General features: G+C 34.7%; 1 long non-coding RNA gene across 6 annotated transcripts; it reads left to right on the plus strand.

Annotated features, from left to right (window-relative positions):
• Positions 1–9,676: 9,676 nt before the first annotated feature.
• LOC112009773 (uncharacterized) lies at positions 9,677–14,216 on the plus strand. Of its 6 annotated transcripts, XR_010631075.1 has the most exons (5): positions 9,677–9,860; positions 11,115–11,193; positions 11,372–11,418; positions 11,512–11,903; positions 13,958–14,216. It is a non-coding gene; the product is annotated as an uncharacterized LOC112009773 (long non-coding RNA). The 6 variants fall into 6 exon arrangements; XR_002882692.2 differs by having other exon boundaries at positions 11,372–11,903; XR_010631072.1 differs by lacking the exon at positions 11,372–11,418 and having other exon boundaries at positions 11,442–11,903.
• The last annotated feature ends 7,605 nt before the right edge of the window (positions 14,217–21,821 follow it).

Genomic DNA, 21,821 nt, shown 5'->3' on the forward strand with positions numbered 1-21,821 from the left:
AGTTTAACTCTCCAAATAAGTCTCCAAACCTCTTAAGGAATAGAGACACGTGGCCTAGAGTTAGGACAGAAGGCTTGAAAGTCTTTTAGGAGCAAGGAATAAGCCTTGTGGACTGGGAAATCACCAAAGGATGAGTGCTTCCAAAGAAGTTTGTCATTGAAGCATCCTGTTTTAGTAATTGGTAAGCTGAAAATCTCCTTGCAGACATGGTGAGGGTATAGACTCCTGAGCAAGTCAGGTTTCCAAGCACCTATGGAATGATTGATAAGGTCAGCTACTGTCCTAAGAGCAATCCCAGAAAAGTTATTGTCCCGAAGGTTTATGAGTTTAGGGAACCAATCTTTGTGAGTAATGGGAATATCTGAACCCCTCCCAATCCACCATTTACCCTCCTTAAGTGTTTTATATTCTCCAATTTAATGATGTTCCTCCAAATCCATGAGTTGTGAGGTTTGGGAGAACAATCATGAGTAGAGCCTCTAGAGAAATATTTACCCTTTAAAGTCTGTAGAGGCCTTTTTTGTGTTGTGGGTTAGGCTGAGCTGCCTCCTGCGGTGATGGGCCTGAGTATTCTGAGTAGAAGAGTTGAGACCAGCTCAACTGCAACTCACTTTGGGCTAACTTGTGCGCAAACTAGGCCTCGTCTACCAGGAGTGTACTTACAGCAGGCAGAGCTGTTTCAAATGATTTACGGCAAGCAAATAAAACAATAGCAGAAGAACAAAAATATAGTGACCTTTTATTAATGAAAAATAACCAAGTAATCTCTATTCTATACCAATCACAGTAATGGCAACAGCAGTTATAACAATAGCTTTACAAAAGAGATAAAGGATTAAGTGATGATATGAGTTAGTTGAAAATAAATGTTAAGTCAAGTTTGGGTCCGTAGGGACAAAGACCAAGAAGGAAGAACACCTCCTCTCAATGCAACTAATCCCCCAGGAAAAAGATCCTACTGTGGGAATTAATGACTTTGAGGGAACCGGACCTAAATAGTTAGTGCCCAAAGGAATCTCTTTTGTTTACTTATCTCAAAGAGAGTAGGATTTCGAGGGGGAGAGAAGGAAATCGACCTACTGGTGCATGCCCATTGTATTATCTCCCTCTATTTTATGTTTTCCTTCTTATCTTTTTTCTTTCCTTTTTTTTTTTTTTTTTACTTAGTAATACTTTGTTTTTCAATCTCCTTAACAGAGCACAGCAAGGGTCCTTTTATAGGGCCTGCCATGACTGGATTTTACCACCTTACCCCTTAACCGCCTTTGTCTGGTCTAGGCGTACTTGCCGACCACCAAGGAGTTCATCTATGTACCACTTACCCTCGCTAGACGGAAGTAGGTTTGTTTTGTTTTGTTAGTGCGTCGTGGCATTCTTTCCTGCCATGGTGTAAATGCTTTTCTCTTTCCTTACCTCATGGCATGCACCTAACAGTCCCCCCTCAACCCTGCCTCTTTTGGATGATCTGTCATCCCAGCAGGACATACCTCCCAAAAAGGCTTAGGCAGGAGCCGTGGAGTAGGTCTTTTTCCCTCTCCCTACCACCAAACCACACCCCCTTTATCTCTTACCTCTGACCCATGACCCTACCACGTCCCATATTGGCTGGGTACAGGATGGTGGTGTTTGGGCTTTGCGCGTGCTTCCCTGTCATTTATGTTCAAAATCTGCCTGCTACTCATGTGTTTGCTGCGCTCTGGAGCTTTGTTTGCATAGTCTGCTGCACTTCTTTGTTCTTTTACATGGGCCGTTTCATAATTCACTATTCCCTTTAGGGGCTGAGCTTCATTTGATACTGGGTTTTACATTTCTCTTAGCCTATTTCTTGGTTGCCCTCATGTCCTGCCATATTATTCTGTCATTCCTGTCGTAATGACTTAGTCCTGCTAGTCCTCGTTTAGACCTGCCGTTTTACTCTTTTCCCCAAATGGCTTTGCATGACCATGCGTTTGCCGTGCTCTGGAGCTTTGTTTGCATAGTCTGCTGCGCTTCTTTGTTCTTTTACATGGGCCGTTTCATAATTCACTATTCCCTTTAGGGGCTGAGCTTCATTTGATACTAGGTTTTACATTTCTCTTAGCCCATTTCTTGGTTGCCCTCATGTCCTGCCATATTATTCTGTCATTCTTGTCGTAATGACTTGGTCCTGCTAGTCCTCTTTTAGACCTGCCGTTTTACTCTCTTCCCCAAATGGCATTGCATGACCATGGGCTTTCTTTCTTAGGGGATCCTGTGTCCCCTTGGGCATCCTCGGCCCATTTACTTGTTTTAGGCTTCCTTGGCCCATTTACTTGCTTTGGGCTTCCTCGGCCCTTTTCCTAACTTTGTGTTCCCATGAGCTTTTACTTACTTCATTGGGCTTTCGTGACCCAATTACTTCATACTTATCCTTGGGGTTTGTAGGCCTGCCAACAATCCCCTACTCTCTTTATTTACATTACTTTAAGCCTACCGCAGCTCATTCTTACTTTTTTCACATCATACACTGCCCATGGGTTTGTTATTCTCTCTTTCCGAGCCTTTCGAGCCCACTTGCTTTCTCAAGACCTATTTATTTATTTTATGGACCTGTGACCCATTATTCCTGCCTCTTAGGTTTAATGGTTTTATTCTATGCTTACCATTTCTATTTGCTGCCTGCGTTACTGAGTTGGGCCTCCTCCTTGTTTTACAAAAATGACCCTCAACAGAGTCCTAGCTAAGAGTGATTGAGGGTTGTGAGCAATCCTCCAAAATTGTTTAGTTAGCATGGCTTGGTACATCAACTTAAACATTTTCAAACCTAGACCTCCTTCACTCTTGGGCTTACAAACCTCATTCCAATTGATAAGGTGTAATTTATGGGTTCCTAGATCATGACCCCACCAAAAGGCTCTAATGATAGCATCTAGTTTATCACAGATTGTGTCAGGAACTCTAAAACAAGAGAAGGTGTAAAAAGGCATGGATTGTAGCACAGAGGAGATTAGGGTAGTCCTACTAGCCTGGGATAGTAACTTGGCCTTCCACCCTTAAAGTTTTGATTTAAGCTTCTCCGCCAAATATTGGAAATCAACAACCTTTCCTCCCCTAAGTTTAAAATTAACCCCTAAATACTTGCTAGGATTAACCACAAGATTGACTTGGAGTTATGCAGCTAAAATTTCCTGGTCCTCCCTAACCATATTTGGAGAACAGAACAAATCAGACTTATCCAAGTTAATTCTTTGTCCTGAAAGGGCACAGTACCACTCCAATGTTGATTTTAATGTGGCAAGAGACTTAGCATCATTTTTAAAAAATAATAGGGAGTCATCAACAAAAAAGAGGTGGGTAAAGGATAAACGATTCCTACCCAACTTCACACCCACAATCCCATGGTTATGTTCAGCTTTAAGCAAAGCAAGGGACAAAATGTTGGCACACATAAGAAAATGGTATGGGGACAAAGGGTCTCCTTGCCTAAGTCCTCTTGTGGGTTTAAAACTTTGTGAGATGGTCCCATTGATCAATAAAGCGTAATGAACAGAAGAAACACATTCCATGATCCACTTAACCCAATTTGAGCTAAAATTCATAGACATTAGCACAGCTTTTAGAAAGGTCCAGTCCACCCTATCATAAGTTTTACTCATATCTATTTTCAAAACTCCAAAACTAGCCTTCCTACCCCTTTTCTTTTTCAGCAACTCAAAAATTTTATGAGCAATGATGATATTATTTGTAATGTTACTCATGTCTCTTCTTAAGATTGGTCTCAAGTAACACTCATGAAAATGTGTGCATCACTTACAAATTTTTTCAAAATACACGTTGACAATATGCTTACCAATTTCAACTTGTTTTTCTCTTAATTTCTTTCCTTCAGTGTCCTTTACATCACTTTAGTCAATATACATCTTGGAGTTGACAATATTTGCATTACAATATTGCTTTAAATTGAGTACAGCTATTTGAATTTAAAAAACTTAAGCATATCAGAAGTAAATTTGTGAATGAATTAAAATTTCAATAATTTTTTTTTTTTCACTTCCACACTTCGATTACAAGTTCTAATATACAGTTAGAAGTAGTGCCCTAAAACCCAATTATATGACATTATCCTTCTAATTATAATAATAAGTTTTTCTATTTTCTATTTTCTTTTTCTTTTTTTTGCATGGATATTTGGACATTATATATTATAGTCCATGAGATGTATTTTATGTGGTTTATGTATGAGAATAAAATTCACATAACAGAAGATCTAAATTACAAATTTCTTGTAAACTCATAAATCCTAGTTCATAGTTGGTGATGAAATTAGGCATTTCATGATTTGTGAAGACTATAACATATCAAAATTGATGGTATGTTTTGATTGTGGAAGTGATGAGTTCTAATTGATACACTGAATTTGACCACTGTGAGATTTCTTATCCTACCGACTACTATCACTTGAACAAATAATTCTCACAACTTATATTTGCACAAACTCTCAATCTTGAGAGAAATGTGAACTCAAACATGAATTGTTAGTTAGTTGCTTTGATGTTTACCTGAATGAGATATTGTAAGGTCAAAGCCTCAATATGTTGGGCAACCACATATATTATAAACATGATTTGTTTCTGTAAAGTTGTTGTTTACAACTATGTGTTTTTGTTGGCTTATATTCCGTGCCAAATTTAATTGTAATTTTATTCAATCTTTTGTACCCTATATTTATTATGAGATTTCATTGTAAGGGTTGTGTGAGAGAGAAAGTAGTGTGAAGACTCAAACAATTGAAGATAGAAGATTTTTCGTAGGTAGCTCGTGACTTAGCATCCCCAAAGTAACTCATGTGCCTTACACACGCTGGAATGCGAAGAGTCAAGCCAGATGGAGATAGCTGTGTCTCGCGAGTATCTCATAGGTAAGACCTTCTCGCGAGACACCCGCAAGACATTCTGTTCTGCTAGTCTGTCCAATCTGATACACATTTTCTGTGCCTACACTATTTATACCCACATTACCCACAAATGTTGAGGAGTGCTTCTGAGAGAAACCCCTAGTCAAACACCTTGAGAGTTAGAGATTGTTATACCCACAATCCTCTATACATTTGTTTTAGGAATTTCCTCAACTCCTACCTCTCCATTTCCATACCATTGAGAGGTTGATAGCTCAAATACTTACCACATCCTTTCAGAGTCTCAGGTGAAGTTTTGGTGCTGCTAGGAAGCATTGGAAGAAGCCAAGGATGGTAGATGCAACATGGAGCTTGTTGCGGGATTCGGAGAGCTAGACAAGACACGGTTCCGAGAAACCTTGTTGGAGTAGGAGCTTGGAGGGCTTAGGTACAGAGGGTAGATTAGGCTTGGAGGGTCTCTTGCTCACCCATGTATCCCAACTGATTATCTAGTGGATCAATTTCTACTTTGAGGGCCGCGGAAAGGTTTTTGGCCAAGTTCTTTGGTTTCCTCTTCGATGACACATCTCGGTGTTATCTGTGTTTGCATTTCTCTTCCCTACTCTTGTTCATTTCATTTTTACTGCTGTGTTGGTTTAAATATGGATTAGTGTAGTTCTCTTGCTTATACGCTGGTGTTTACACTTGTCCGCACTTAGTATTAAGTTAGTGTAAAATCAACCAAGCCATAACTTTGATTTGGGGGTCTAAACAGCTCTTGTGTTTTCAACACATTTTCAAGCTTTCAGATTCCTTAAACAAATGAGAAAATAAATTATTGTAAAAAATTTTAAAATATAGTAATATGCTTGTACTTTTTTTTTTTTTTGGTTGAGAATATATGCTTGTAAAGTTGTATACATGCCTTTAATGCTTTTAAAAGATTACCTAGAATTGAACCTTTAGCTAAAATTTGTAGATATAGTTATAGCCAAAACTCATGCTTGAGACTGAAAATGTTTGGAAATAAAACTAAAATGACAAAGTTTAGTTACAGACTTTTTGTAGCCTAAGGCTACAACTTCCTTTAAAAAAACTAACATTGCTACATATTTTGAAAATCTAACTATCGGATTGCATGTTCTTTATACTCTCAAATTTTGTACAAATCAGATGTTATTTACTATATGATCCATAAACTTATTTTTTATGAATAATTTTAGATTACAAAAAACTTACAATTTTAACAATTGATTGATGATATAACTATTGGTCTTGGATATTTTGAAAATTTTGCGAGTATGAAAGATATAAGAAAAAAAATGGAACCAATGGTGGATTTGTCAAAATTCACATCCGGTAAAAAGATATTATACGTATGTGCAATTTGGATTTTAGAGATTATTTTGTAAATATCTCTAAACCTCAACAAGAGTACATTTAAAAATCATATATGTTAAAAATTATAAAAATGATGTTTTTGTGCTTGTAAGAAAAGGAAGAACATGAGAGTAAAGTTGCAAGAGAAATATACATAAATTTTTTTAATGTGGAAACCCTCTATGTTTGGAGAGGGAGAAACCACAAGCACAAACCAGTCAAATATTCCACTATTTTTTGAAAATAGTTACAATGGGGGTATTATGTTACAATGGAGAGAAGAAACAATGAATGCAAGAGAGATAGAAGAGGTGGGAAGAGGGTTTCCACCTTAGTGTCAGAGTGAGAGAGCTTTTCATTCATCTTCTCCTTTTCTTCCATAAGTCCTTCATTCTCTAATAGTGGTGGAAATGGGCATGGGTCACTTTCCTAATGGGTAAGGTGTCGCCTTCCCATTGGAGAAGAACAAGGTAGAGTCCTGTCAAAATGGAACGACATGCATTTGGTGCTTCTTTGACAGGTGTGCTTGTGTTTATACTGCACGCAATTTGCTTCGACAATATGGCCCTCTATTGTAATATGGCCAAAACTTGTAGCATATGGCTGGGATTTGTTGTTGCAGTTGTAATAGTCTTTGACTAATTTTACCATTACTTTTACCTGCTATCATGGACACATGGACAATAATTAATGGCTACATGCCTTGGACACGTAGTGATGGCAGATTGGCTCATTATGAAGCAAATCCAGTATGCCCCACTTTTTGGCTTAGTGATTGTAACCAAACTCTATCCTCATCAATGGACTAGAGGCTCTATTTGTGGTACAACCTACAATGGAGATAATAATAGGTTATTTTTGTAGTTGTAGTTTTTTATAATGTCGTATCTAGTAAAGAAATTTAACAAATTACTTCCATGTGAATGTAAAAACTAAAAAACTGTTGCAAGCTAGAGGCTGCTGTCTAATATATATATATATATATATATATATATAATGTAAATTAACTTACCCTAACTTAGGCTAATGCCAACCAAGTCTAAGACATTTTTAAAAATAATCACTTAGTCTCTAAACTCAACTTGGTCTCTAAGACAAAGAAGAGAAAATGACTAATAGGCCTAACAATCTTTAGGGACTAAATTAGTTTTAGGCACCAAATTGGTGAGTTTTGAAATATCTTGGACTTGCCATGGCAATAGTCCAAACTTTAAAATAAGTTAATAAAATTTACCATCTTTTTTTTTTTTTTTTGGTTAAAAAAAGAAAGATAATTAAGCTATATATATAAAGTATGAATAGGTATATATCTTTCATTGATTGTATATGTTACATGAACGTGCCAAACACTATAGTTTAGTGCAATCAATCGGCTTGAAGGAGACCATCCTTGTTTTCAAGTCAAACCCAATCAACAAATTTGCTTGAACATAGTTGCCATATAATCCTTGGTTACCCAAATCTGCCAGTGCAGTGTTTGCAGTATTAGTAATTGCAGTAGTAAATATCATATGCATGAACTGGTCGATTGAAAGTCAGTATAGGCTTTAACTCCACATTTGCACCTTCAAAATGGACAGTCAATTTTGGTCCATTTTCATTAGTAATTTTAGTTCTATAGCAAACCATGTCCCTGTTAGAGTTTCATTTTTAATGGGATCAATTGAAATCTGCTTCTTCACTTCCACCTCTAAGCGACTATAAAAATCCGGTGGCAAAGTCAATGGTGGTGATCCTGAATCGATACAAATGTTGCCCTTAGAAACCTTACCTGAAGAGTTAAAGGGCACATGTGTCTCCAACACTAATTCCTTCTAGTGTCACATAATATTGATCTCCCACAGCTACAATTGGTGTTGAAACCACACCAACACTCACAACTTCACTGCCATTGCCAAAACTTATCTTACCTGTAATACTAGGATTAGTATATTCTAACGGTGGCAAAATAAGCCCAAACCCATTTGCCCGCCCAAACCCGGCTATATTCAATATCATATGGCAACAAGCAATAAGAAAACCTCTTGCTACCAATTTGTGAAGGAAAGGACAAAGGCCCTAATCCTAATGCAATGAGTCCCGTTGTGTGGTCATTGTAATTGATGGTATTGTTGTGTGCACATCCAAAAGCAATATCAAAGGAAACTACTTGCCCAGAGGTAGAAGTGATGGTGACTTTTTCTTTGGCCAAAACACCTTTGGATAAACCACTTGCATATCCACTCACGTAATTGCAACTATTTTGAGGAGAACAATGGACTTGGTCCCATACTTGGACATTTTTTTGAATGACAAGAAATTTCACTGTATGTGCTGGAATTTTTAGGATCGAACTTGGGATGAATCTGATTAAAGCAGATATCACAAGGTACACATTGTGTCCACACAAGGTCACTAGCTGTATCGATAATACCGTAAATGTCTACTTGTGGAGTGCCAATTGAGGCCTTCATGAGATGTTAACTGTAGTATGGTATTAATTGTGCTTAGGGGACATTATGAGCTATAACCAAAAGGCCTATAAGATAATATGTGAGAATGACACATGGATGAAATTTGACACTGCTTGCCATTGAATTTAGAGAAATGAAATTGTACTGGTTATACTAAATACTTTTATATTCTCGATTAAACCGAACTTTCCATGTTCGGCCTAACGATTACTTGATTGCACCATTAATATGACCTAACAGAAGGGGGAAAAAAAAAACAAAAAGAAGAAAATTTTCCATCCGTGAATGGCATTGAATGTACTACTAAAAACTGGAAATTTTAGTAAGCACCAAAATTTGGTTCTTTTAACAATATTTAAAACAAAGATTGTAATGAATGCAATAATACCAATATATCATAACAAATCTCTCATTCATGCCCGAAAATTTCAGTTAAAATTTCTCCCCAATTTTGGAAACCAAACCCTATAACTATTCTCCCCAACTCTGAAAATCAAAAACTCAAAACACATCTCTTCTCTACTTTTTTCCTTCCCCCAAATCGCAAAATCTCCTTTCCCTCTCCTTCCACTCTGATGGCATGTTTGGATGTTTAAAAAAGGAGGGAGAGTAGAGTAGAGGGAGGGAGAGTAATGCAATTACCTTGTTTGGAAGTTTTTTAAAGAATGAGGGGGAGGGGTTTGGAGGAGTTTGGAGGGGTTTGGACTCCCTCTAGCCCCCTAATTTTAATTCCCCCAAATTGGAGAGATTTGGGGGAGTAGATTACATAAACTATTGACCAAGTAAATTACCTAATTTACCCTTATTATATTAACAAAATTACACAAGGAGAAGTGCTAATTACTTCCTTCCCCCTTACTAATTTTAAAAACATCCAAATAAGGTAGAGGTGAATTATTCTCCTCTACTCTCTCTCCTCCCCACTACTCCCCTTCCCTCTACTCCTCTCTACTCTCCTCCCTCTCTAAACTTCCAAACAAGCCATGAGACCAGACAAGCATATATGGTTACCGAATCTCAATGGAAAATTCTCCGTTGAATCTGCCACCATCTTGCAACCCACTCACTGATACGCCAACCACAAACTGATGTTCGCTGGAAAAAGCTTTGGAAGCTCAAATACCCTGAAAGGATTGAGAGAATTACCTCCTCGGCTGCTTCGCTCAACCGAAGAGGTATAACTCTGTAAATTTCTGTCTCTGTGTGTGAGTTAGGGTTTTGTTTGGTTTGGGTTTTTGAATTTTTTCGCCATATTTGTTGAGCTAAGAATTATGATTTGCTCTTCAATTGAAAATCTATCTGCCCAGTTATTACTTCCTATACACCGTTCTCTCTCTACTTCAATTGTTCATGGATTTTTTTTTTTGTGGTTGTGGGTGATCTGCTTTGGTGTTTTGGTTGCTATAGCTAAAAGGTTGGCCTTTGGTTTGCTGCCATTAAAAGGGGTTTTTTTTTTTTTCTTTTTTTCTTTCTTTTAGGTTCTGGCGATTAAGGTGTAAATTTATTTTTCCATCTCAGTTTTGAACCAAAATTGGGGTTTGGATAGTTTGGGTTGTTGTCTTTGACTCAATTAATGAAGTAGCTACTATTGTATGGGAAGTTAGGTGTTTAGGTTTCTCTCTACTTTGAAGGCCTTGATTTTGGGATTTTGAATTTGATCTTATTATTGATGATAAATTGATAATGTGTGGTCTGTGATTAAAAAAAAAATTATAGATATATACACACACACATTAATACCTGATGAATGTCAACTTTGGTGTTAGTTTGCATCTTGGTTCTTTTACAAAAAGGCCATCAATTTTGGTTTGCTTACTTCTGTTTACTTCCTACTACTTAGAATGGTCCTCAGCCACATGGTAAGGTTGTTTTTGCTCACTTGGTAGGGACTTAAACCTATTTGCTGCTTTACGTATAGAAGGTGTTTGAGAAAAAGCCAAGCCCAAAGTAGTAGTAGAAGTAGTTTATGGTTCCATGTTACAATTCAAATCCAAAATAACTTGAACATATTTAGAAGCCTATAATTGAACCTATTGAACACAAATAATACCATATTCTCTCTGATTCATCAATTTAGAACCAAAAAAAAAAAAAAACCAGAGAAAAAAGAAAAGAAAAGAAAAGGAGTTATAGAGTGGCTAAAAGTCCACTTTGTGAACCTTTTTCTTTTCTACCATTTTGAGCTTCTTTTAACAACATAGTAAGGACCACAGAATACGACTGCTATTCATTAACATCCAGCAATTTCTTTCAACATAGATCCACTAAATCATTAGCATAGAAAACTATACAAATATACAACACACACCATGCCAAAAAAATGTCATTTGTATACCTTGCTTTTTTTTAAATAAATTTTGTAACAAACTTCTTTAAGAGCAGCATCTAGATTTTTGAGGGGTTTTGTTTGATTCTTTGTTTGGTTGCAGACCCCAACTTCTTTTCCAATGTCCTCCTTCTGCAACCTTGGCTTTGCTGTTTATGTACAAATTTTATTTGATAGTTATGGTAAGGTTTGTATTTTAAATTTTGGTATAACCATGGAAGCTAAGATTCGGTCCTACTACTGACTTTTTCTTTACATGGTTTTTCATTGCACCATATCAAGCAATGAGGGATTGCATTCCAGATGTGTGGGATGAATTAGAACTGACCAGTTTTTTATTTTTTATTTTTTTAAATTCAGTGGTGTGGGCATGGGAGGTTCATGGATAGGAGAATCATCTAATACAGGTTTCTTTTGAATGTGTTGATAGGAGGAGCTTTTTTACTTTTCTGTTTTCTGTAGATTATTTACTGCTGCTGACAATGATGATATCTCCACAGCTATATAGTTCATCAATAAGGCCATGGGAGGTTCATGGACAGGAGAATCATCTAATACAAGTTTCTTTTGAATGTGCTGATAGTAGGAGCTTCTTTACTATTCTGTTTTCTGTAGATTATTTACAGCTGCTGACAACGATGATATCTCCACAGCTATATAGTTCATCAATAAGGCAAGGCCATGGATTACATTGATGGCCGTTGGCTGGGAATATGGTGCAAACATGTTGACAAAGTACTTGGCAGAAGCTGGAGAGAATACACCGCTTATAGCTGCCATGTGCATAGACAATCCATTTGACTTAGAGGAGGCTACAAGATCCTCTCCTTATCACATGGCCATTGAACAGAAGCTCACTGGTGGACTGATAGATATTCTGAGATCTAATAAGGTTGGTGATTGCTTTCAATCTTCTGTCTATTTTGGTTCAAATGCTTTATACCCCTCCATTCTAGCATTGTTTTAATGTTGAACAAACAAAATCATTGATGTGGTATGCTTTGAATTGTGTTGGCCGCCATTTAAGTATAATAACTTATGCTTAATTTTTTAATTGGGACTAACTTATGTTTAATGTCTACTTAATATCTTCAATCTTCAACTTTTTTTTTAAAACATCATCAAAATCAAAGTCCTGGGTTAGAAAGATTTGGTAGGCATGAGCATAACTTTCAATCAAAGCTAAGCCCATTGCACACTACTTGGAATCTCAACAAAATAGTAATGGCAACACTTGCACACTAGGTTGCATGGACACGCCATTTTTGGCGTCGTGTCGGTGTCCGACACGTATCGGACACCGGAACGACCACGACGCGCCAGATTCCGGTGTCCGGCGGTGTCCCTTTTTTTTTTTTTTTTTCGCTTCTCCGACACGGCATCGACGTGGATCCGACGCGTCCGACACGCCAGCAGCGGAAAAAAAAAAATCACAGATTCCACCCTCTCTCTGACCTCTGCCCACTGCCGCTGCCCTCTGTCCCTCGCCAGAGCCAAATTGGGCCGATCGGAGAACTCCATAAACGTCGACGCTGTGCCGGCGTACCCTGTCCCTTCCAATCGGTGAGCTCCTCCTCTCTCCTTCTTCTTCTTCTTCTTTTGCTTCTTTTTCGTTTTCTTTTTCTTCGCAGATCAGCTGCCTTCTGTCTTCTTCTGTTCATTTAAACTTTTATAATACTTGTTTTATATATTACCTCTTTGTTTTGTGTGTCAACTGCCAACCCACATGAAAGTTACTTTCAAACTTTCAACTTCAAATTTAAACTTTTGAGCACCATATATCAATGCCATGGTGTCATTAATATGCCATTGGTCCAAGAGAAAATAAATTATATTATTATTTTGACTATTATTTTTAGTATTATTATTAGTATTTGAATGTAGTTTATTTAAATTTTTGGTTTGTATTATAAACATTTTATGTATATTATTGTATTAATTTGGGTGTTAATTTATTTATTTGTAATTTTTACATAATTTAAATTCTAGACATAAATGTATTTTATGTCTAAAAATATTAAAAAATATGCCTAAATATAAAATTTTATTAATTATTTAACTGCAGTGTCCCCGCCATGTTGTGTCCTTATTTTTTAAAAATTGCCGTATCTTCGTGTCCGTGTCCGTGTCGTGTCCGTGTCTGTGTCAGTGTCCGTGCAACATAGCTTGCACACACACAAAAAGTTTTCACCTTTTATTAATTTTCATAAATATACATGTATTTATATTCTCTTATCTCTCTCTTTCCTCAAAAAGATACTTAACTATATCCACACGCCTAAAACTCGCTGAGAAGCTTATGTTAAAGGTAGAAATGATTTAATTCCTCAGCTAAATTTAGCTGTACTTTTTTACAAAACCGACAAATCTGATTCCGACCCATTTCACACCTAAAAAAAGATCCACATTATTGAGAGATGTACTTTTTGTCTGAACGAAGTTGCTTGCTTCAGACTCCCAGTTCTGAGAGTTGAGTTTCACTGTTATCAATAATGGTAATTTTGATACATTTGAGGTTAGTTTACATCTGGGGTAGTCTTATTTTTCTTGAAATCTCATTTGGGTTTCTTTATGTGTTTGATATAGTGATTTCTAATGCATTTGTCTATGAGGAAAGCTACTTTAAAAATTGAGCTATGGTGGTCTTTATTTCTTATTTAATTATTTTGAAGTTGATTCTCATATTGGTTGTCCTTAACTATCCTAAATTGTATTTGGGAAGAGCTTTGGATTATGCTGAAAAACAATTTTTCCACCCCCCCCCCCAAATTTTTTCCCCCCCCCCCCCCCCCCTAAGAAAAGAGAGAAGAAGTTGACAAAATTGCCTGTTAATGATACTTTCTGAGTTTAAAGAACAGGTTTTGTTTAGTAATGGTGTTTCCACATTTCGTTATCTGTTATATATGAAAATAACACCAATATGTTGTGGTTATCGCACTTTCTCAGCTAACTTGGGTAAAGCAGCTGTTTTCAAGGAACTATTTCAAGGCAAAGCAAAAGGGTTTGACATGGAGAAGGCTTTATTGGCAAAGTTTATTCATGATTTTGAAAAAGCAATATATATCTATGGTATCTTAGCACAAGAGACATGGTTGAGAATGTGAGCAAGCAAAGAAGATTTATAAAACTCAATGTTTTATGTTGAATAAATATATGATGTACTCTTCTATATAATGCAGATTTGTTGAATTATGTTCTTTCTCTACTCTTTTTGAGTCATAGGAAAAGAATTTGACATTTGGTAATTATATTCTATTTATTTGTTATGAAAATAAGATTGCGATCATTATTACAATTTGTTTATTTGTTTATTCACAATATATATGTAACTATGAAAATAACTTCATTGCTAATGGACCTATGGTAGTGGTATTAATCTTTTTGGCATATATGTATTTTTATGGAGATGATATTCAGGATTTCTTTATCGCTTATTTGCCTTTATAATTTTTTATTGGGCACAAGCACATTGTGTACTAGGTTTAACAATGTTTAATATTTGAATTAGTGAAGATTTTATGTTATGCTTGGGTCTTCTTTATTTAGTTGTATTATTTGATTAGTGAGTCTTGAAACATTCTGATTTAGAGCAACAAATGATAATTGCAATATTGTTTTTTTTTTTTAAATAATCTCGTGCATCGCACGGGTTAGCGACTAGTAGTTTTTTAATGCTTGTGAATGACGCCACTTCGTGTACAGTGTTTAATTGTGACTTATGGCTGGCACCTTTTTCGAATATTTTATGTTATATTTAATTTGATAACAATGGTTATGATTTGTCTGTTTATTTGACAGTAGTTTAAATAATTAAATTGTGTTATTGTTATATGTTTGTTTATTACATATTTATGTTTGAACCTCTCAAAAATATTTTTATATTTGACAAAATGGTATGTGTAATTATCATTATTATTATTATTTTATACAAGATAGAAATTATACTCTAATCTAATTTATGTGTATATGAGTGTGAAGTTTCATCCTAAAGACTTAAACTCCGACTTTTGCATTTCACACTCCACAAGTACTTATATTTGTGAAATGACCTTTCGCCCAAAAGATGTGTGGTTGCATGTGTAATTATTTCTATTGAGGCGTTAATATAAAAACAAATTTACTCATAAGTTGTTTGCTTTTATTGATTGTACATAAACAATATTTTACATTTTTTTAAGTGAAAAAATGGCTATATAATTAGTGTATATAAAATTTAATTTTAATTTTTTTATGTATGAGTATTTTAATGGGAGAAGCCATTCGCAATTAATGCATATTTTAAAAGAAAAATGTTCAAGTTTGGAGACTATTGCTCAATCCTCTATACGAAATATTGAAACTTTAGATGCTGAACCCTGGTTCAAATATGTGAACTAAATAAATGTTTATTTCTTCTAACATGATTGTTTAACTTTGTATAAAACAAACAGGCTACTATAAAATTTAGTTCAAGATCAATTACAAATAGTTTTTGTTCCATGAAAAAACCTAGAACACAACTTTATTGAATTAATTAAAGCTAACTTATATAATAATATTTTATTTTACTTAAGAATTTTATAAATTATTATATTTAGCTTGGCCGTCCATAGAAAAAATTCTTTGCTCTGCCATTGTCCCTATTCTAGTCCCCTCCTCTCTTCTGCCTTCTATTATTATGGTCTTTTCTACTATTCTCCTCTCATCTCCCTCAAAACTTCCATACATTAAAACATAGGAGTGTAACTTTATCAACAAAATATGTGTATATATATATATATAGAGAGAGAGAGAGAGAGAGAGAGAGAGGGAGAGAGAGAGGGAGTAGTAGTGTAACTAATTAATAGTTGTATATGTTAGGATAATATAGTGCAACTTTCTCTATTTTTTATTTTGAAAAATCTTATTTGAAAATATTATTATTGGATGGTGTGTCGTGTGTATCAGGATTATTGTAAAAATAAAAATGGAGAGCTTCATACGTACTAAATACTTCATGCGAGTATGTATACATTTTAGGACATTCTAAGAGAGAGAGAGAGAGAGAGAGAGAGAGTTAAACAAATATAATTTTAGCTAGGCTATCTCAAGTATTTATGCTAAAATAGAACCGCGCTCTGCCGTTCCGTAGACGTATAATAACTAGCATTGGAGGGAAATAAAAAAGAAAGACAGGTGGGTGTCATGAAGTTGCTGCAATATAAATAACTAGTTTGGAACAGCAATACAACTGCCCAAAACAGTAACAAGCAAGGGGATTACATTATTTTACAAATTATCAATTGATATTTGCTCTCTTAAACTAGCTACTGCGCGCGTTCATATACATAACTCGGAGGTTACTAGTACAGTTGTGAACTGATCATCTGAATATACTTCAGGAATTGGATTAGAACTTATATATAAATTGCTAGAAGAATTAGGTTGTCTGTATTAGGTTACTAGAATTAGGAATTAATAATTATGAACTCAAACTAGCATTAAATTACAATATGCATTAATTTAGCATAACTGGCTTTAGCAATGATTTATCGTAGCCACCATGTCTCTTGGTGATGTTCATTGTAACTGAAAGAACAAAAATTGAAATGAAGCACTTCTACTCCAAGCTCAGTGACAATTTTACGTGGAACTAGAGAGCCACGACAAAGGGGACAGGTTGCACGCTTGCATCCAACCCATCTATCTAAGCAATCTCTATGAAAAAGGTGCTCACATCTCAGCTCCCTAATCTCTTCTCCTTCCTCAATCTTGCACAAACAAACTGCACATTCTATTTCTTCGGTATCCCCCGGCTTGCACTTGAACCGGGCTACGCTTGCTTCTTCACTGATCTCTGGGATGTCATGCTGATAATGCTTGGGGAATGATTGGTAAAGGAGGTAATTGCAAGTCCATTTCAAATGGAAAGCAATCAAAATTACGCTATTATACATGATTGATGGACGAATGAGTTTAGAAAATTGGTTACGTACAATAGAGAAGGTGAAAATTAGAAGGGAAAATAGTATAGGAATAGAGAAAGCTGGCAACATGCTCATGTTTGCTAATTTTCTAAGAAAAACTAAATAACTTCTGCTCTGGTTTGGTAATTCCAGAAGCAAAATGGGAGGAATATATTTATAGACCTCGTATTCGAGAAATTAGCTGGAAGTCAAGCTTAAAGTAAGTCTAAAGAAGCTTATCATGTATGAATTGTGTTTAGGAAAGAAGCTGGAAGTGAAGCTTAAAGTAAGTAAGGCGCCTTTTGCTATCTTTGTGACCAGTCTAAAGAAGCTTATCTCCTTCGGTGAGAGACTGTCCCACGCGCCCTTGACATAGGCGACCCATTGCGCAAAAATCCAGTGGCATGTAGTTTTCGGTTGTTAGGGTTGGTTTGGATACAGTTTATTTTGTTGAAAATTGAAAATATTATAATAAAATAATTTTTAAATGTGTAAAGAGTACCGTGTGACCAATTTTTAATTTTTTTTTTTAATAAAGTAATTGTGAATCTCGTGAACAGTGCATGAATAGTGCATGAACAATGCACAATGTCTCCTGCACAGTATAATCCACGTGCATGAACAATGTAGGTTACTGTTCATAAGTCTAAATGCATTGTTCATGTCTCATGAAGAGTGCAAGAGGCGCTGAAAAAAAAAAAAAAAACACAAAAAAACACAAGTGCAGGGGGAGAGACCCATTTTTTATACTAACAAAGAGGGAAAAAAAAAGGATTGATAAGAGATAAAGTGAGAATTGAGAATACTGAGATAAGAGTAATAAAGTAAGAGGATTGAAATGATAATAGAAAATAGAAAGAAAAATGGATGGTGTTTGCTATAACTGTGAGCTGAATCGCTAAGGAAAGCAAAATGATTGCCACTGTAAAGTCAAAAAGAGCATAATTGCCGGCACTATCAAGGAGAACTCGTGGCTACATTATTTTTCTTGATGGGTCAGAATTATTTTTGAAGTAATGCTACATCTACAACATTTTAAAAACAAATCTTATATAAAAATTTGATATTAGTGGTTTAAAAAGTGATGTCAATATTGGACCTAAATTAGAATTAGTAACGGATTTCCACTTATTACATAAGATTTTTTATGAAATTATTTTAAAAATGTTGTGAACGTAGCTTTATTCTTATTTTTATTGAATCAAAATTCTTGTAATTCTCAAATTAGAGTGGTCAAAATAGGTTAGTTTAGTATGTGTGTGTGTGTGTACATTTTTTAGTAAGTCAAGGTGGTCTTGTGACCATCTTGAGATATATGTAGAGCTGCCCCTGTACACATGATGTATCAATTTTCAAAACACTACAAATAAAAATTTAGAAATTTATTTATTATATTGTTAATGTTGCACTAATAATATTTTTTAACAAATTTTTAACATTAACTTTGATATTTTTCATTTATTTATTTTGTTAGTAATAATTTTGATATTATTCATTTATTTGTTTTGTTATTGATGCGTTATTGATTATGTTCATTATCCCGTCAATTTATTAGTTTTAAGTAAAATAAGTAATATTTTTAGCATTTTTCTCATTTATATATTTATATATATATATATTTTAATATTAAATAAATATTGTTTTGCATTAAAAAAAAATATATATATATATATACACACACACACTGTGGGCCCCAAGTTAAAATCTTTTGGTAGCTTCCGTAGTCTCGACAAGAGAAGACCAGCAATCGACAAGTTGCAAATGAGAACATTGAGCCTTCGTATAGAAGTGAGGCGGTAAAACAAAAACATGTTCACATGGACACAGTGATAAGTGATAACAACTAGAGGTAACGTTGAACACGTTTGAATTTGAATTGAACACTTTATTTTAATCTTAATGGAGTATTTATGTATGACTAAATGAGGATTGGTCCATAATAGTGACAACTGACTTGACTTTACCAAGAGAAAGAGAAGTATTCATACCATGGTCTAACGACAACGTAATACATGCATCTTCCTCCTTCCTACACGTCTCCTTCTTTCTATTTCCTCTCACAAAACCAAAGACACGCCCCGGNTGACTTGACTTTACCAAGAGAAAGAGATGTATTCATACCATGGTCTAACGACAACGTAATACATGCATCTTCCTCCTTCCTACACGTCTCCTTCTTTCTATTTCCTCTCACAAAACCAAAGACACGCTCTTATAACAGCGCGTGTCTACCCATATATAACATATTTCAAAATAAATTTTATGTTATTTTTATAATAATTTACAATAAATTTTAGATGATAAACTGTGTTAATAATGATAGATAAAAAAGTGAAAAATGATATTAGTAGTTATGTGGGTTCAGATTATAAAATTAATAAAAACTTTCCAATTAAGCTTTTTATTGTAAAATGTAGCCATAGCACTATATCCACCATTAACAACGTAGGTAATCCAAAATAAATTATAATTTTTGCCTCATTCTTACGTGAGTGTTTGTATGCGTGTCTCTCCTCTGCATTTGTGTGTGTGTTTTTTTTTTTTTTTTTTTTTTCAGCGCCTGTTGACTTTTCATGGGACATAAACAATACATTTAGACTTATGAATAGTAATCTGCACTGTTCATGTATGCGGATTACACTGTGAGCGTTTGGATGTGTTAACACTTCATGTATTTTTGCTTTTTTTTTTTTTTTTTGGTTGTGATATTGATATATTCAAGTTATTTCTTTATTAAATTTTGTATATTTTAAGTTTCTTAGTGACCACCCTAAAAATATTTCCTAGAGCCGCCACTAATCATGTAAACTGAAAGGTTTTTAGACCCCTTAACCCAACCAGATTAACCTAGTTAATTAGCCAAGTGATTAACTTAATCAAATTATGCAAATATAGGTTATCACAAACACACAATAATATCAAGAATATAAAGCAGCAGAAAAATAAATGACACAATGATATGATGACCCTAGAAACCACACGGTAAAAACCTGAAGAGGATTTAATCTAGCTATCCTCAAGGTAAACTTGAATCCACTATATGAAAGAATCGAAGTTCATACAAAAGGACTTACAAGTACCCACGCTCGACTTCCTAATGCTACCCACAAGTAGAACTTACTGACACGACCACATGCAAGCTCTGAATCCACGGACTCCTTCTTTCTTGAATTCTCCAGCAAGTACAAGCACCCACGCTTGTTTTTCTTAAAGCTTCAATGGTAGCAACTGAGTTGATCATCAAGGTGTTGATAATATCTCTACCTTGAAAACCCTAAGTTTATGTGAAGGAAAGCTCCTCAAGAATCTTACAAGAGATTCACACAAATTGCAAAATATGAGCAACAATACAACTAGAGCAACTCTCAAAAACGTGACTAGGGTTTTGCCTTATATACCTAGGGCAAAAACATAAAACCCAAAACATTTAATAAGATAGGGCTGAGTTGGAAATTCTACAGAAAAACATTCTGGCCGACTTTCGATCGATCGAGTCTATCCTTCGATCGATCGAGCCAGGCCGAAATGCACTAATACATCTGCAGCCTCTCGATTCCAACTTTACATGAATTACACAACTTTGAGCAAGCCTAAATAAGACTAAACATATTGTTTTGATCATGGTTTGCCAATATTACATATTAGAGTTCTAAATACATCAAATCCTAAGTCTTTAGAACCTAACATAAACCATACGTAGTTATAAAATGTATATTGATATTATTCTAAATAAATCCCTTTGACCAATAGTTAAAAGAAAAAAGAAGAAAAAAAGGACGCAAAAAACCGTTTTTTGAATTTTTGTTAAAAAAAAAATCAAATAAACCAAGTGATGTTTCTCATAATTTATCAATTAAATAAAAAAAATAATATTTATCATATAATTATATTTCAAATATTTTTGAACTAAAAAGTTAATTAGTGTTAATGTGTTATTAAGAAAGAAAAAAGCACCTTTACTTTTGGTCCCAAATAGTGATCAAAAAGTATTGAGAGAGAGAGAGAGAGAGGTGTCTTATATGGTTTAAATATTTAACAAAACTAATTGGGTTTAATTGGTAAAATCTTTGATGCTAAACAAGAGATCTAAGATTCAATTCCCGCCTAGAACGGCTGCCATAAATTGAAACTCTCTTAAAACAACAAAACTAGAAGATTGAAACAAAACTAATTAGTTGCAAGAAAAGGCCGATGCATGATCACACTTATGCAATCAATAATGCGTCCATATAAAAAGTGATTGAATAAAATGAATTTAAATAATTTTATCTAAAAAATCGAATGGGATAAAACTTCATGAAAAGGAAGTTACGCAATGCAGACATGCTTTTTATTAAACTAACAACTAGTTTATAGTGAATTTCAGTTAATTCAATTGATAAAGTTTTTTTATTTTCCTAAACAAGAGTTCAGTCACACCCTACTCCAAAAATTAATTAGTATATTTTAGTTTGATGATAAAACACAAATTATTATGGAACAAAAATTATATTTTTAATTTTAAAATACTATCGTATATAAATAATAATAATAATAATAATAACTAGCTTGTAATAGCTTATTCATATGTATGGATTCATTTAAAAATTAACATAACTAAATACGTATTACAGTTTTCGTATTGTCATAATTGTGTGGTTAAATGACTAAATTTATCATATCCCAATAGTTTAAACTTTTGGGACAATCTGTAATTTAAACATAGTATCCCAAGAAACTTCTAGCAAACCTACCACCACCACTACAGTAAAACCACAACCACTCTCACAACAAATCCACCACCACTGAAAACCCAAATCCAAAAAAACCCACAAAAAACCAGAACTCACCACTGGTGACTCACAACCACCCATAACCATAGCAAATGATGACCCACAACCAACCCA

This window comes from Quercus suber, unplaced genomic scaffold (assembly GCF_002906115.3).
Source record: "Quercus suber isolate HL8 unplaced genomic scaffold, Cork oak 2.0 scaffold_194, whole genome shotgun sequence".
Lineage (NCBI taxonomy): Eukaryota > Viridiplantae > Streptophyta > Magnoliopsida > Fagales > Fagaceae > Quercus > Quercus suber.